Source organism: Apaloderma vittatum, unplaced genomic scaffold (assembly GCF_000703405.1).
Source record: "Apaloderma vittatum isolate BGI_N311 unplaced genomic scaffold, ASM70340v1 scaffold19875, whole genome shotgun sequence".
Lineage (NCBI taxonomy): Eukaryota > Metazoa > Chordata > Aves > Trogoniformes > Trogonidae > Apaloderma > Apaloderma vittatum.
The window spans coordinates 30,773-46,897 of NW_009716853.1; the positions used below are offsets into that span (position 1 = coordinate 30,773).

The 16,125-nt window shown below is 41.7% G+C and overlaps 1 protein-coding gene across 1 annotated transcript in view; it reads right to left on the reverse strand.

Annotated features, from left to right (window-relative positions):
- The window catches only part of MAP2 (microtubule-associated protein 2), a 71,533-nt gene that overhangs the window by 28,672 nt on the left and 26,736 nt on the right, over window positions 1-16,125 (reverse strand). The window lies entirely within an intron of this gene.

The window sequence follows — 16,125 nt, forward strand, 5'->3', positions numbered from 1 at the left end:
GACAGAACCAATTAATTTTCTCTTTTTCCTGTGCAGCTCTCAGGCAAGGTGAGGAGATCCCTGGTTTTCTTCCACACTTCCCACTCTAGTTCTGCCCTCTTAATATAAACGTATTTTTTTAATTCAAGGAGTAGGCGAGAAAACTTGTGAAGAGGAAAAAGAATATATAACTGTGTAGTTCAGTTTTTCTGAATTTGTAACAGCACAGCCCTCCTGCATCACATTTTATCAAACCTGTTACTGCTGGGTTTTAGTCTGTTTTGCACCTCTTCTAAATAACCACAAATAGTATCTTTCCCCTCTCCCTTGGCATTGGACCCTAACGAGCCACCACTATGAAGTGGAAAGAATAGCTGTGCTCCTTGTTCTGCCTTACCTGAAAGTATCACAACTTCTCCAACTGAACAAAAGATCTCTACAGGCTCTGCTGCCAGTTTAAATACACAACAAACATGTTTTATCTCAGGGGGTGACCCCAGAATTGAAGACAAACAACAGAAGCATTGCACATAGTGACTCCTGCTCATAGCCAGCTAAGGGTCCTGGCCTTGCCACTGTGAACACTCCTCTGATGGCACAACTGCAGCATCATCACAGAGCTGCTAACAAAACGCAAGTCAGCTTGAGGGTTCATCCACGGAACTACACCAGTCAAGGCAAAGACTTCACAACTCTTTCCTCTGAGCTGGCCATGCCATTTCTTTTTCAAATGGGAAGGATAAATCTCTCAAAAAGCAACCCCTACCTTGTTGATAGGGCACTGTAAGTTTCCAGTATTTGACAGTGCTTACCAGTAACATGGGATTTTTTTTTTTTTTTCTGGTATTGAGGGGAAATAGGGGAAAGAAGTAATTTCTCAGGCCACTACACAGGAAATATGATAGACAACTTGTATCTTATAACTGGACATGCTTTGTTTTAAATAAATAAATAAATGCAACACGGAGGTTTTAACTGACTTAAATACACTCAAAGCTACATAGACTACACTGCTGAGGGACTTTTGGTGGGGCTCCAATAGGCAGTTACCACTAAAGCTGACAAGACCACTCCAAATAGGACATATTCAGAGCCAAAACTGGCTTCAAGAAATGGTGCTATATTTTACGTAAAAGGAAAATGGAAGAGAGACAGTGTGCCTCTAAATTCCAGATCCTGGAAAGAGCTGGATGACTGGATCAAGCTCAGGGATATGTAGGTTAACATAAGGCCACCTACACTCCCAGGATATCACACAGCACTTTCTCATGGCCTCCCCTCAAGTCCTATCAGTAACTATAAAAACGTGAGGTAGAAAAACTAAGGGATATTGTGAACTTTCCAGCAACACTGACTATGGTAAAACATTCCAACAAAAATTCGTGTTCACTCTGTGGTGTGGTTCAAGCTCCTCTGCTTTAGAGCTCAAACCTCCAAGTTCAATCCACATTACTGAAAATTCTGTGGTCAGTCTGGGTCCATCGTTTTGGTTGCTTTCCATCTCAGAATTTAAATGTACTGGGAGGTCATTTTTCTATTCCATTTCTTATTTTGACTAGTACATCTGCTTCACTATGTATTGGAGTGTGAGAGAAAAATCTCTGACAGTTGCCAGGCAGCACACAGTTAAGGGACCATGCAGATTTCTTTATGCAACTCTATTGGTATGACTCAGGCCTCTCTGGAACACTATGGGCCAGAGGAGTGCAGAGGAATTAGTGGTAGAGTACCTGAGGGCAAGGCAGGGCTGACCAGAGGGCTCTAGAAGTGCAGATGAAGTTGAGACCACTACAAAGCCGACACTTTTTTCCCCCATTTCCACTGTTTATTGAACCCCACTGGGTCTTTTGAAAAAATGTGTGAATTATGGGCCATGACTTCTGAGCTGACCAAGCTCTGCTTCAGCAAACAGCAAGAGGTAACAAGGAGTTTCTTTAATCCTTTGTTAAAATTCCTCACTCTTGAGTAGTTCTGGCCCAGGCTGCAAGTGAAGGAAGCCCCTGTGAGGAGCCATCACTGCAAAACAGAGGGGCCTGGATCAGCCTTTCCTTCCCTGGCTCCATTTCTCATGATGGAGGGAAGTAAAAGGACCAGATTCCCTCATAGGAGCAAGGTGATGGGACTATTTAGTTCCGTTGTCCTAATGGAACACAGCCAGGAGACAACACACACTTCATACAGTTGAGGCACGATATTAAGCTACCTTCACATAACTATATTTTAATGTATTTTCACTAGTCAGACTTCTATACCAAGACTGTTCTAAATGTAGAACAGGAGTGACTCATTGTGCAAAACCGGATGGGAACAATGTTTTAGGAATACTTCTGTTACTGCACTGTTTACCTATAGGATGGGAGGTAAATCCTGTTCTTAATTTCTAAGCTGTGAGAAGATGCCTATGTAGTTCAGCAATGCTGTGCACAGTGGTTCTCTTAGTAGCCCTAGTTTCACTCATGAACAACTGCACTGCAGCATGTGGCTATGTTACATGACAGAAAACCTGGCCTCTTTTAGCAAATTTTTTTTTTTAAGATCACCAGTAAAGTCAAGATATTAATCTCTCCATCCTGAACTCATAGGAACAACGAATATGATGAAAATACTGAAAGTGTTCTTTTGGGTTCTCTAAATAATGATACGCCTATCAAGATATAACAAGAGTCATTTTTTTCATCATTTCATCTTCCTCTACCAAATATTAAGATTTCTGCTTGGAATGCATTTGCAGTGTGAGCCCAGATTTCTTCTCTCTCAGCTTCATGCTGCATGTGTCTGGATTCCCCCTGTGGATTTTGACTGTACAGCATAAACATCAGTGACAGATTGGGAAGTGTTAATGCAGATAACATCAATCAACAAAATATAAGTCTGAAACACTTCTTATTATGCATGAGAGTAAAAAAAAAAGCAAAATAATGGAAATGCATACCATGGTTTAAGCTGTCAACATTTTCCCACCAGGAAAAAAAAAAAGCTTAATTAAAAAAAAAAAAAGAACAAAATGATGACTAGAGATTCCTACCACACCACACTCTAAGCACGATGCCAAGTTACGACCACAGCACTTGGAAGTCCAAGCAATGAAAAGCATACATGATCATGGCCTCCATTAAATAAAAAAGAACAAATACCAGGAAAGAAAGAAAAGAAAAATGGTACAAAACGCTAAAGAAGCATTACTATTTGTGAAGACTGATATTCTTGGAGAAAAAAAAAAAATAGAGAAGCTGCTATAGCCATGAGATTTACCAAAAAAAAAAGTTTGTTTGCCAGCCACATTGCATAACTGAACAGAACGCAGTCACCTGTCTGCTTCCGTTTAACACAGGAGAGATGAGTTGGTCTAGTATATTTGATAGCAGGTTTTAAAATGATTTTCCTGGAGGGAGAGTGGGCCTGAACTTCAGTTTTTTTAGCAAGTTCAGCTTTCTTATACACTGCTACGGACAAAAGAAACAAAAACACAGAATCAGGATAAAAAACAGCGACACTTTCATATGACAATACATCAAGTGGCAGGCCCACTGCTCCACAACTCCAACCCGATAGGCTGCTTCTACTGGGGGGAACAAATCCTAAGTCAGAAGAGAGGGAGCCCTGGTGCATTAACGTCAGGCGTGTCATTACCCAGTGATCAGGTGGGAAACCTACGATGAAGCGGGTCCGGTGGAGCAGTGAGCCTTGCACATGGCTTTTCATACAGTTGTACAACGTCTCATTAAAAAGCTTTACCATTAATAGTTAAGGTGCACATCATCTACAACAGAGTAACTGGATAGCACCGTACAATAGTAACAACAACAACAAAAATGTAATAGGGAGTGTTAAATGAACCTTTTTTCCTTCTCACTTCATCTCTGGAGAGTGTGCTAGGTTCCTTTTTAGCTATTTTCCTCTCAGGAGTAGAAATCCTGCCTCTCCCAGTTTTAAAAGGTTTCTCTTTTTTATGCTTATCAAGAGATGATCTTCGCAATTCTCTCTCTGCCTTCTCCTCTTTAGGAACAGTCTCTAACTGTTCAGTCATGATGCTCCTATCATCATCTGTAGGATCAGAGCAAATTATAATAATAAACAAAAGATTAGTAACAAATGTTAACAATACTGCCACAGAGCAGGGAAAAAATAGTTGAAGATAGAGCAGGCGGATTAATAAAAAAAGGCAGACTAGTTTGTAATTTTTCTGAAACATGCTGAGATTAGTGTTACAACTATAATAATTTTGCTTTTTGATAATTATGATTTGGAAGCAAAAATATTTAACTGACAAAACATAAAGGATAATGCACACCTTGAGTGTCTGCCCAGAGACTGTCGGTGTCCATGATGGAGTCGTCGATTGTTGTTTCATCTTTGTAATCATCACACGTCTCTGTCTTGTAGTCGGTGAGCAGGATTTCTTCTCTCTGGGGTGAAGCAGGAGCTTCTGGAGAGCCCTCTTTGGGCTCAACTTGAATGTCAGCCACTTCCTCAACCTCCAGCTCCTCTTCAGCCTGGGAGTCCCCTGTTTCGATGTCTTCCTGCTGTGTAGCAGCAAAGCGCACACTGTGAGAAGCAGATTCACCCTCATCAACTGTTGTCTGCACCACGGTGATAAAGTCATCCTCCACCGTCACCACTGATTCAATAACACCTTTCAGTTCAGGCAGTGCTTCTGGGCTATGCCTGGCTAGCATTTCTTCAGCAGTAGGTCTCCCAAAGTCTATTTCTGATGCAAGATGCTGTTTATCCTCTCCTTTATCTTCTTGCCCTACTTCTACCTCTTCTTCTTCACGTTCTCTCTCTTTTATGGCTCCCCCCCCCCCGGGCCCCAGCTGCCACTTCACATGGCAGCAGCTTTTGGATTTCCATAGGTTTTGCAGCTGTGTCAGGAATCTTTTCAATTCCTTCTGCAGGCTGTGGTATGCTCTCCATCTGAATCTCAGCAGGCTCTTCCTGGAGAGGCCCAGCTTTGGGAAGGAGGAGCTCCACAGAAGGCTCCTTTGCTGGTAACTGTCCAGGCATCTCTTTACCAGACACGGGAGGCTTTGGAGGTTCTGCTTTGATGTCCTCTGGTTTCAAGGATTCTCCATTCAAACCTTCTTGCACTTGATCATGCTCTCCACTAGATTCATAAGATTCCTCTTTATCAACTGCCTCTTGATGTACCAGATCGGGCTTAGTTACTTTTTCCTTAATTTCCATTTCTGACAGTTTGAGGCTGTCCTTCACATAACTAGGCTCGGTCTTGGAAAGTAGATCTGCATCCTTTGCTTCTCTGGACAAGATGCTCTGATCTTTCTGTTGAGTGTCTTTGGGTTCAGGCTCTGCTCTTTTAACAGAGGCTTTGTCCTTGCCTGAAGAAACAATCTCACTGATCTTAGTGTCTAACTGACTCTGATATTCTTGGTCAGCTCTCCTTGCAGCCACTTCAAAATCGTGCTTTATAGCATTGTAATCTGGTTTAATTGAAGCTTCAATCTCAGCTATTTCAGGAACGACACTAAGAGTCTTCTCCCCCTTCTCCATCAACAAAGAAACAGCATCCTTTTCTATTGCTATCTCTGAAGCTGATATTCTGTCATACGTGGTATCATCAGTTACATGAACTTTATCAGCCATACCTTCTTCTTTCATTTCGAAGATTGCCTCAGGTCTTGTCTTCTCTGGCTCTGCACCTTTAATGAGATACATCTTTTTAGAGTCAACATGATCTTCACCTTTTTCTAGCACAGTATCCAGCTTCTCTTTTTTCTCCTGCTCCAAGCCTCTCGCCAGAACAGACTCACCAGTGGCATGCTGACCTAAGTCTTTTTCACTGAGGAATTCTTTCGATTTTTCAGCTGCTGCCAGCTTCACTTCTATTAAAGACAAGTCAGGAGCTAGACCACGTGTCAGTTTTTCATCTGTGCCTTCGTAAAACAGACAGGTTTCGCTTGTTAAATTCTCACTGTCCTGAACTGGAGAAGGTAGTGGGACTGTGTACTTATTGAAAACACAGTAGCCCAAGTCTTCAAGTTGACTTTCAGCTTTTAGAGTTACATGGTTTTCATCTGTCACAGGTGGCAGGGCTGTGCTGCTGTCTTCCACAAAAGTGTCAGAAGGAACTGGCTTCTTTTGTGCCACCTCAGCATCTGCACCCACGGAGGCTAATCTAGATCTTGTCCCTGCTAAGTCTAACATTTCAGGCAGGTCAGGAGCCAGGGCAGCACCATTTTTGTAATAGTCTTTGGCCAGGAAAGGTGATTCGGCCAAGGTCTCAGGCTGGACTTTTTCTTCTGCCATTACTTTTTCTTCTTCAGCGTGCTCATCTTCCTCTCTGCTATCAATGGGGAAGCAGGGGGCTTTGTCCAGTGCCGGTGTAGTTGCTGGCAAGTAGTCATCACCTTCATCAATACTTCCACTAGTGTTAGTTAAAATATCTGAAGCAAGGGGAGAAAGATCATGGGCACGACCAAAGCTAAATCCTAGAGCTATTGAATCTAGGCAGGACATGGGCAAGTTGATAGACATGCTTCTCTGTTCAATTGCAGATCTCCCTCCAAGTCCCAAGCTCCTGCTCAGAGTAAGGTCATCTTTATTTTTACTGTGGAGTTCTCTCTTATCCCCATAGACTTTGGGGTCAATAGTGAACATTCTTTCTGTTGGGGAACTTGGTTCTTCAGATTTGTCTGGTGAAAAGCTCTGAGCCAGGGTACTGTATCCTATTTCATGAGCAGGCACACTCTGCTGCTGATCCAGTTCCATCTGTAGTTCTTCCTCCTCTTTGTCTTTGGGTATTAGGCGATCCGTCTGATAAGGCTCATACACACTCTCTTTAGTGTCACTTAGCTCATAGTAATCACTGCCTTGTTTCAGAGCATCTGTTTTGAAGGCTTCGTCTTTCAGAGCAGAGGTTTCAAAATACTTAGACATTCCTGATTGATCCTCCTCTTCTTTCATTAGATGAGGAGCTGAAACGCTTGTCTTATCCTCCTTGGTATCTTTTTTAATATCTTTCTCTTGAGAAGCTTCTAGAGCAGGAGTCTTGTCAGTGGTTAAACTTGGTGCCTCAGGGGCTTTCTCTGTTACTCTAGATAACTGAGTGGTATCAGGGCGTTCTGCTGCTTTCTCAAGGGTCAGGTCATGACTTAACTTGGCTGGGGGTACCTGTGTGCTTGGCTGCACCTCCTTATTCATATCTACTGTTGCAGGGAGACCACTTTGGTCCACTTCTTTTTCTGCTTTGAGAATATCAGGTGATTTTTTAGCTTCACTATCCTTTAGAAAGTCTGCTTTATCTAGAGAAGGTGTCTTAACTTCAGGTTTTGTGGTAAATTTACCATCATCTAATATTCGAGCCTCCCCTTTATCATAGAAGTCATACCTTTCTTCCTCATCACTTTCATCCTTGGTCATGTCCTTTTCCTCCCCCCACAAAGGGATTTTCTGGGTGCTTGGTGTTTTCAGGCCATCTACATTTGCTGCTGAGACTTCTTGCAGAGCTAGTGACCTGTCTCTGTGAATCTGTTCATCTCTAGTGACATCTTTGGCAAACAGTTGGTCAGTGGGTTCTGGCTTTGTCTTGGAACTGTCTTTGAGTGGAAGCTCCTGGGGGACAACAGGAGAGGGGCCTGAAGGAATTTCACTTTTGGCTACTTCTGCCTTGGGTTCTGATATCAACAGAGAACTTTCACCATGGCCGAGGGCAAGACTTTGGACATCTTTAAGGTCGTCTTTAAATTTCATTGACATAACTTGGTTGGATGATGAGGGCAGATCTGCAGTCCTTTCTTCTGTTTTGCTCCCTTTAGGCAGTTCAGATGACAAGCCCTTTTGTTCTTGAGAAGCAGGAGGCTTGGCAGTAGGTTCTGCAAAACTGGCTTCCCCTTTCTTTTGTGAAGCAGTTTCCAAGAACTGTTCTGAGAGAGGTGAAGGGATTTTTTCTTTGTCTTTGCTCTGTGAATCCTTTTTATCTATAGCCTCTGTTTTTGCTGGCTGTGGAACTAAGGCATCATGTTTAGGGTGCTCACCAGTCTTACTGTCTTTCCCAGATTCAGGCTGCTTTGTGTCTAACGGTTCTGCTGCAAAAGGGCGTGCGCCCTCCTGGACATGGAATTCCATCTTCGTGGCTGCAAGTAAATCTGAAGTAGTTTGTTTGGGTTTTATAACAAAATTATTTAAAGCACTTACAGGCAGGCAGTCATGTAGCTTACATCATCATCTTGGTATGAATGATGGAAAGGAGAGGGAGAAAGATGCAAACATGCAGCAAGGCCATCCACCTAGGAATCTGCTTTGAAGTGTTAAATCCTAATTTACTTTCAATATATGAAATTTTATAGTGAAAATGTGACTTGTACACATATAAATATATGACCACTAAAATGAGATGATTTCATGTGAATTTTTAATCTTCATGGTTTGTATACAACAGTAAAACCACAAAGTAATCCTCACTTTATCGGTATGCTTTGCTGGACTCTGTAGCTTATGTTAGTTTTGCGTTAGTAAAGTCTGCAGGATTAAGTGCAATCAATAGTATCTTTGTGTGTTGCTGGCATTAAAAAACATTCACAGTTGAATATTTCTATATACTTTTTACATTTTTCCTCCACATGCAGCCTAAACTAAAAAAATAATGTACACAAAAAGTTTTGCAAGTGTCAGAAGAGGCTGGATTTTAAACTGTGCCAACTTTTGACATTAATTCTTTGGCAAAAGACAAAAATCTCACTGGTCTCATGAAACCGGTATGTGTAAATCAGCAACAGAGCTATTAACAGTCCCAGATCTGGAAGGTCTGGTTATCAAAATGGTCAGCCATCTTCTGTTGCAACCAAAGTCAAGGAGTACTTGGCATGTTTCAATGAGTGTAGATCAGGCCCTAATTAAGTTAATCTGAAACTAAAAATGCTACTCTTACAGTCTGCCACTGTATTTTTAGGGAGTAATACCTAGTTAAGTTTTTTTTATACATGCTCTGTTAATCATTAATGGCTTGTTCTTTTTAAATATTCTATGGAAAATAACGATTCCTATCATATGGAAATCTTCTTATCATAGAAAATATGAAGAGAGATACTGCAGAATGTGTCAGAACTTCCTGCAGTACTCTGTAAAAAAAAGTACTCTGTAAAAAAATCGACTTTTTTCTAAAGCTCGTTACAACAAGCATTTGACCAACCCTGAATTTCCTTATATTGGATTTAAAGTACATGGAGCCATCTTTTTGCTCTGATGAATCTGAATTTTTTAGAATAATTAGTATCAAGGTATTGGGTTATTCCTTAAATATTTGTTTATGTTAAGATTTAGTCATTTAGCAATTGCCATTCTAAACTCTACAGGTAGAAAACCTAGAGGTCTACAATTAGAGTAATTTTATTCCTTCATGTCTCACATGTGGTGACTTACTTGCAAACCCTATGAAGTATGAAAACATTGCCATTGAGCTGATGTCATCCTTGTTTCATAGAAATTAAAAAGCTAGATACTGCCTTTCTTTATGTATCCTGCTGTGCCTCTTGCTGTAGTGCAAATAAACAATACCAATGGCATCAAAATATATTCTGACTGTCAAGAGAATTTAATCTTCTTTAGCTGGGCCAGCCAGAACACTAGCCTCCTAAATGCAGAATTCCTTAGCCAGGAGGTGAATGGGTACGTCCACTACTCCACGCAACGTGTCTGTACACCTTGTTGCACTGGCTGAAGAGAAATACCGTTACCAGGAAAATCGTGTTCTTACGTGCTGACAAGACAACTGATGGCAGTAAACATTTTGTGCAGTAAGTAGATCAGAACTTCAACCTAGGGACCCAATCCTAAACTTCACTATGAAGGCAAACATCCCAGTGAAAGTGATGGAAGTTTTGCCTAAGAAGGGCACTCCAGCAGGGTTAAATATCCGTAATAAGGTAAGACACAGAAAAAAATCAGAGTTCTGGCAATGACTGAGGAGTGGTGGACTGCAATGAACGGCAAGGATATGACATAAGAAGCAATAGCTTTAGGGAAGCTAAACCAGAATGCACTGAAGCACACGCACAAAAAAAAAAAAAAAACAAAACAGAAAACCTGCACACTGCAAATGAAAACATTTCTACAGTTTAAGCCTCTTCATGTCACAGTCAAGGTCGATAAATTTACTTTTTGAAAGAAATGCAGATGAACCTCTGCACCAAAATAAAAAAAAAATATACATAGATTAGCAATGTGACTGGCAAACACATCTGAGATGGGGCAAAAAAGGCTTACGCAGAGGAATTGGCTTAGCTGCAAAGCATATTTTGTCACAGCAAAGTAAAAAATTGGGAACCAGCCGCAGTGGTGGGAAACCATGTTGTCATACAGCACCTATGCAATCATATTATCTGCTACACACTCTTCAAGCATAATAACAAGAGCAGTCATACTAGTAAATGGTAAGAACACAAAATGAAGCAGCCTTGGAAAGCACTGGAGAAAGCTGGAGTAGGGTTCGCGGGCAGCAAACACATGCAAACCTAAGGACACACCTTCCTCAGCCAAGGAAGGGGACGTGTCTTTCAGGGCGGTTTCCGCCACAACGGTTACACTCTCCCTGCTGGATGCCACTCTTGGCAGTTTGTCTTCATGACACACTTTGGCCTCCAAACCAGAATCCAACTGACCCTCACAGAGGCCTTTTGCCTGGTCCGAAGGCTCAACGGGCCCATGCTCTTTCCCCAGTTGCTTCCCAGGAAGAGCAGCAGGTTTCGCTTCCACAGCCATCGGACTCTCTACTGGTTCTTCCTCTTGGGGATGAAAAAAGGAGGCGACATCAACACCAACAGTAAACACCAAGCACACAGCTCAACACAACAGCTTTTACTTAACGCTTTCAGCTCTGAACAATTTTAATTTAAGTGTGTCAAAAGATTTCTAGTATCCAGCCCATTTTAGTCATGGAGGAACTGAATTCTTCTTAGGGAAAAAGAATCAAACCATAAAGCCTGTCTCCCCTAGAGAAGCATGTTTATGCTGTAAAATGAGAGCTGAAAGTGTTTTACAGGCATACCTCTGTGGGTCAAATATTCATTGCAAATGGAGATGGTATTGAATGATGGATGGCTCTGACAACACCAGTGCATCAATGAGCTTGAAGTACACTGATATTTTTCTGGTAAATGTGCTGTTTAATCCAGTACAAGACATTCAATTGAAGTGGAGGAAGGTATGAAGCATTCATTTCTTTCCAATGACCTTGGCAATACTGATTGCTAAATGTCAGCAAGTCAGTCCATCACATGAATCCTGAATTTGGCAAAATATTGAGCCACTTCCATAGTCCCAGTAAGCCTTGTGCATGGCTGATAACTAATGATTTCATGAGAATTCAGCCAAGATTACTACACTGAGCAGGTTTATAAATAATTTCTCCCTTAGGCTGTGTGACATCAGAACTGTGTGTGTGAAAAATCATGGTTTTAACACAACTCTTCATTTTCTTTTCTGTTTCCTCACTAGCGCCCAGGCTCCTTGTCAACAATTTAGTCAAAGAAACCTATGAATGCAATATAACTATTTGTTCACCTGAATTTCTAAAATACATTGCTCGGCCTATGGACTGTTAGGATCAGTGTAGTAGTATCAACACCAGTCTTTACTCCTACCATGGCATAAGAATGATTAGAAAAGTCTCCATTCTGAACTGTACTCCTGACATTGCTACTTGGATAGAATATTATGGTGCTTATTAGTATCCCCTCTTATAAGAAATAAGTATTAAGTACGAAATCTTTGATACAGGAACACACTTAAGCAGCCATACTACAGTCAACCTGATGACCTCCCTCGGTTTAAAGTGTTTCCCATGGTTAAGGACTTTGCCAAATCAGACTTAGAACAAACTGGTTTCAAATCTGGTAGTGGCTGTATCCAGCCTCTTGGTATTAAAATGAAACCTCCTTACAAGGGCTTAATTTTTCTCCTGAGATAGGCCCACTGAAAACCAGACATTCAACCATCCACTTCAGTTACGGCCTTTAAAAAATTATTTAAGGAACATAAACACTATCTAAGGTTGAGAAAAATATCACTATATAAAGTACAATGCATTATTCATAATATCTAAAAATGTAATTATGGTTAGATACTATATCTTAAATGAACAGAAGCCAGAAGATTCAGAATCAGAACTGGGCCAATGCCCGAGTGTTACAGGGATATTTACACATGGGCAGATTGCAAAAGCAGCCTGGCAGAACAGTAGGTGTCCAGTTACAAGAGGCCCAGACTTGAATAATTTGCTTTACTTTTCTGATTTTATATAGTTTTGTATCCCTTTCAACTGCATCCCTTTCAATTGAAAATAAAAATAAAAATGAGGAAAGCCTCGCATTTTACCCTGATCAATTTCAGGTATACACCTCCACTTCCTGAGACACTCACACAATACCACATGATTAAAACTAATTACTCACCAAAGTAGAAAGTTATCCCTGACTTAATGAAGGAATCCTACAGACTGCCTTTGCGCAGCAGACTCTTCTATGCCACACAGACTGCCAGCCTACAGGCAGTGTGTGAGGAGGGCAGTTTCATAATGCCTATCTTTTCACTGACGATCCAGCTTATTTCCCTTTTTTATTTCTTTTCCCCCTCATAGATGATCTGAGATCTTACTCTTTCATCAGAGGTAGATGCAGATGACTGAAAAGGAAGCTGCCCATGACTTAACCAACTCAGGAGTGCTCTAAACACAGCTATAGGTGCTCAGCTACAGTAAGGCTACTCCTGCGATCTGTGATTTTCTGTCTCCCTTAGCTTCAGGCAGACATGCCAACATTAACAATCTTAATTTTTTAATTTTAATGTTTGTAACTTCAGCTTCTCTGTCCCAAGACTGAGTTAGTCAAATATTGCAAGGTGAAACGTGATCTATTTTGCCTTGGAGAAGAACTCAGCATTCCTGTTAGTCACTGAAATAGATTCTCCCTTGATTCCTCAAAAGCTATTTAACTTCTATGTAACATCCACTGATGAAATAATACTTACTGATGTGCTCGGGCCATAGAAAAAGAAAGTAAAGAAACACAGTAACAATGTACCTTTTTTTCCTCCTTGTGGGCAGTCAGTTGACACTATGTCAACTGGGTGTATCCACACACAACTGGAGATCAAACATGACCCAATACTGCCTAAAGTCACCTGTGCATATGGGACAACTCAAGGCCTTCCACTGCTATCTTTGGTATAGACACGGATTTTCTTCCCCAATTGTGTTAACAACTGACTTACCTTCAGTTACAATCTTTTGGCCTGTTTTACACACTGTTCTTGGCAGAAATTCTCTGGTACAAAGAACAAATTAGCTTACGCTTCTTTTAACTTGCTGCTCCTTTTGCTTCTGCTATAAGCCAGGCCAGTAGACCAAGAGCCCAAGTTAAGTAGGGACTACGGTTTCACTTTAACCAAAGTTGCATTTGTTGCTCATGCTGCAGCTTCGCTTTGAGATGGAGAGACTCTGGAGGGGTGTCACTTCCATGTGGGGAGAAAACACAGCCAGGTTTCCCTCCCCAGAGAGGAGCAATCTTAATATAATGGAACTTATATAATGGAATGAATGGCAGGTGGGTAGAGGGGAAGAGGAGCAAAATGGGACCATGCTCTGTTCACCTTCATCATGGCCCAACAAGACCTCTGTGCTCTTCACTGTGGCACTGGGATGTGTACTAGAGCCAGTCCACTCGGAGCTGAACAAAGGGTGTTCATAGTACTCCTCATCTGAATTGTAGGGCTCATCATCGGGCACAGACACTGAAATGGAGGGGGCCAGGTGTTTACGCCACTCCCTGCTGGCAGCAGGCCCACAGCTGTGGCAGTGGTGTAGCGGTCCCACCTTATCCTCTGCCCCTTCATCTACAAATAGACACACACAGACAAAAACTGCAGGACAGACATACAGACAGAAAAAGACAAGACAGAATGGACGCATGCACTAGGCAGCACTAGCCACTATGCCACGCAGAGTGCATGAAACCAGCCAAGCTACGGGTTAATGCAGGGCAGAGGAATGAGGGAGCTGTGCATTTTAACACATCGACCATGTACATGGTGTTTCCTACAGTTATGAACACTAGAAACCAACCTTCGAAGTAAGTGAATTTCAAAACTATACACTTGTTATTCAGAGGAACACATACTGTACACAAACCATGTCTCACAACTTCCACTGATACGCACATGTATTATTCTGCTGACTGTGTTAAAAATCTCTGAAGTATCCCAACACAGTTGTACCCCTCATCAGGTGAAGTACTTGAAAGTATAAATTTTAGGAAGTCCCTTAATTAAAAAGCAAACCAGAATACAGTTTGGTCAATAGTTATTTTATATCATTGTATCTATTTTATAATTCCCCACTTTCTTCCTTTCCCTAGAAATGAGTAATATCTAAACAACCAAAAATACCCCATCCCCAAATAGCTAGCTACCCTTTTTCCTGAAAAAGGCCACATAAAGCTGCTCACAGCAATCTCTGTCAGTCCTGTATTTTATGCTGTTGTGTCATGTTTCTGTGGGTGAACTAGCTCCCACCTCGGTGTTTGCAAATGCTTTGGAATGACAGCTTTATACACCCGTCACTGTAGCATCACAGATAATCACGTAATCATCTCAGGACTACACCAGCTCCTGACAGCCACAGGGAGGGGGAGCTTAGGTTGGTTTTTGCAAGACAAAGAAAAAATAACACTGCCCAATAAAAACAACTGGCCTGCCAGCTGATCTGTACCAACCTAAACTGGAGATGTGACAGCTCATGTAGGCTAAGGTGCTCTCTCACCATGAATAAAGTTACAAAAAGCCAAACATCTAGTACTAGAAAAAAAATACGTTTAAGCTCATTCTCTGCGTATGACAACTGGCAGTTTGCTGAACACTGCATTCATGGGGTGCCTAAAGCAGCTGCAGCTATCCCACTGGATTTCCTACTAGCTTCAAGAATAAGCCCATGTCTGGTGTCCCTGGCCTTTCTCCAGGCAGTTAAAGAGTTTCCCTAGAGCCTCCAAAACTTTCCTCTCAGATCCAAAACACTGAGTCAGAAAGCAAAGCTTTAACACAAGCAGTGTAACAGGTATTAACAAATCTCTGTGTGTGACCTGAAACCAAGATGGCTCACGAATTATGCTCTAACTACCACTACCCAAGTCTTGGAAAGCAATTTTTATCCAAAGCAATTCCACCTCTAAGAGCTCTAAGTTTCTTCCTGGCAAATAACAGTAAGTTTTAAGTTTCTTACTATAGCACACTTTGACAAGACAACATCTGTGTCTTTGAAAAAAGCACCCTTGGCTTAATGCAGCAACATGGCAGCAAGCGTCCTGTAATGTAATGACATGTATTTCTTTCACGTGGGAAAAGAATGCTGTAGTGTCAAACGGATTCAGGCTCAATTGCCCACAGAATGGAAGAAAAATTATTCATCTATGGCAATATTAGTAGCTCCAAAATGTATCACAGCGCTGCAAAAGAAATATTACCCATGTTTAAGACTCCATGACAGCCCTTGAGGCTGGCCAGGACCAAAGGTTTGCTCTGTGCACCTACACACATACCACAGATGGAACTTAGTTTAAGAGAACCATTCTCACAGTTTATTTCAGGGCACAAACAGTGCCTAAACCGCTGAGAGTTTAGTTGCTTTCCTCCTGTGGTGGAATCTAAGCCCCAAATTCAGGGGTTTATGCATGCTTACAAGAAGTAGGTGTGAAAATATAAGCTGGCAACTTGCTTTTGCCAAGTAGGAAGCTCTGCAGAGCACTGCAATAGGAAGAGCTAAACACAGGATTGTACCTGAGCTTCCCACCTTTCCCTAGGTCCTACAAGCCAGCAGCGAGGTTGCAGAGAAGCATCATGATCTACTTGCAGTGCAGAATCTGAGGACTGCTTCTCTACAGAACCTTCAACAAAATTAAATGACAGATTTGTAGGGGCTCGCAGTTTGCAGAACTCTAGTTACAGGGTCTGAGGACACGTCTCAGGGTGCCAGAGACCAGGAATCATCTCCCTCCTAAACCTGAGGAGATTCAAAACCACAACTTCCTGCTTCTTTGCAGAGTGCCCTCACGCTAGTCCATGTGTTGCTGCAGACAAGAGTGGAAAGGGCTGATGCAGTTGCCACCTCTTCTGCTGGAATCACAACATCGCAGAGAAAAGAACAGA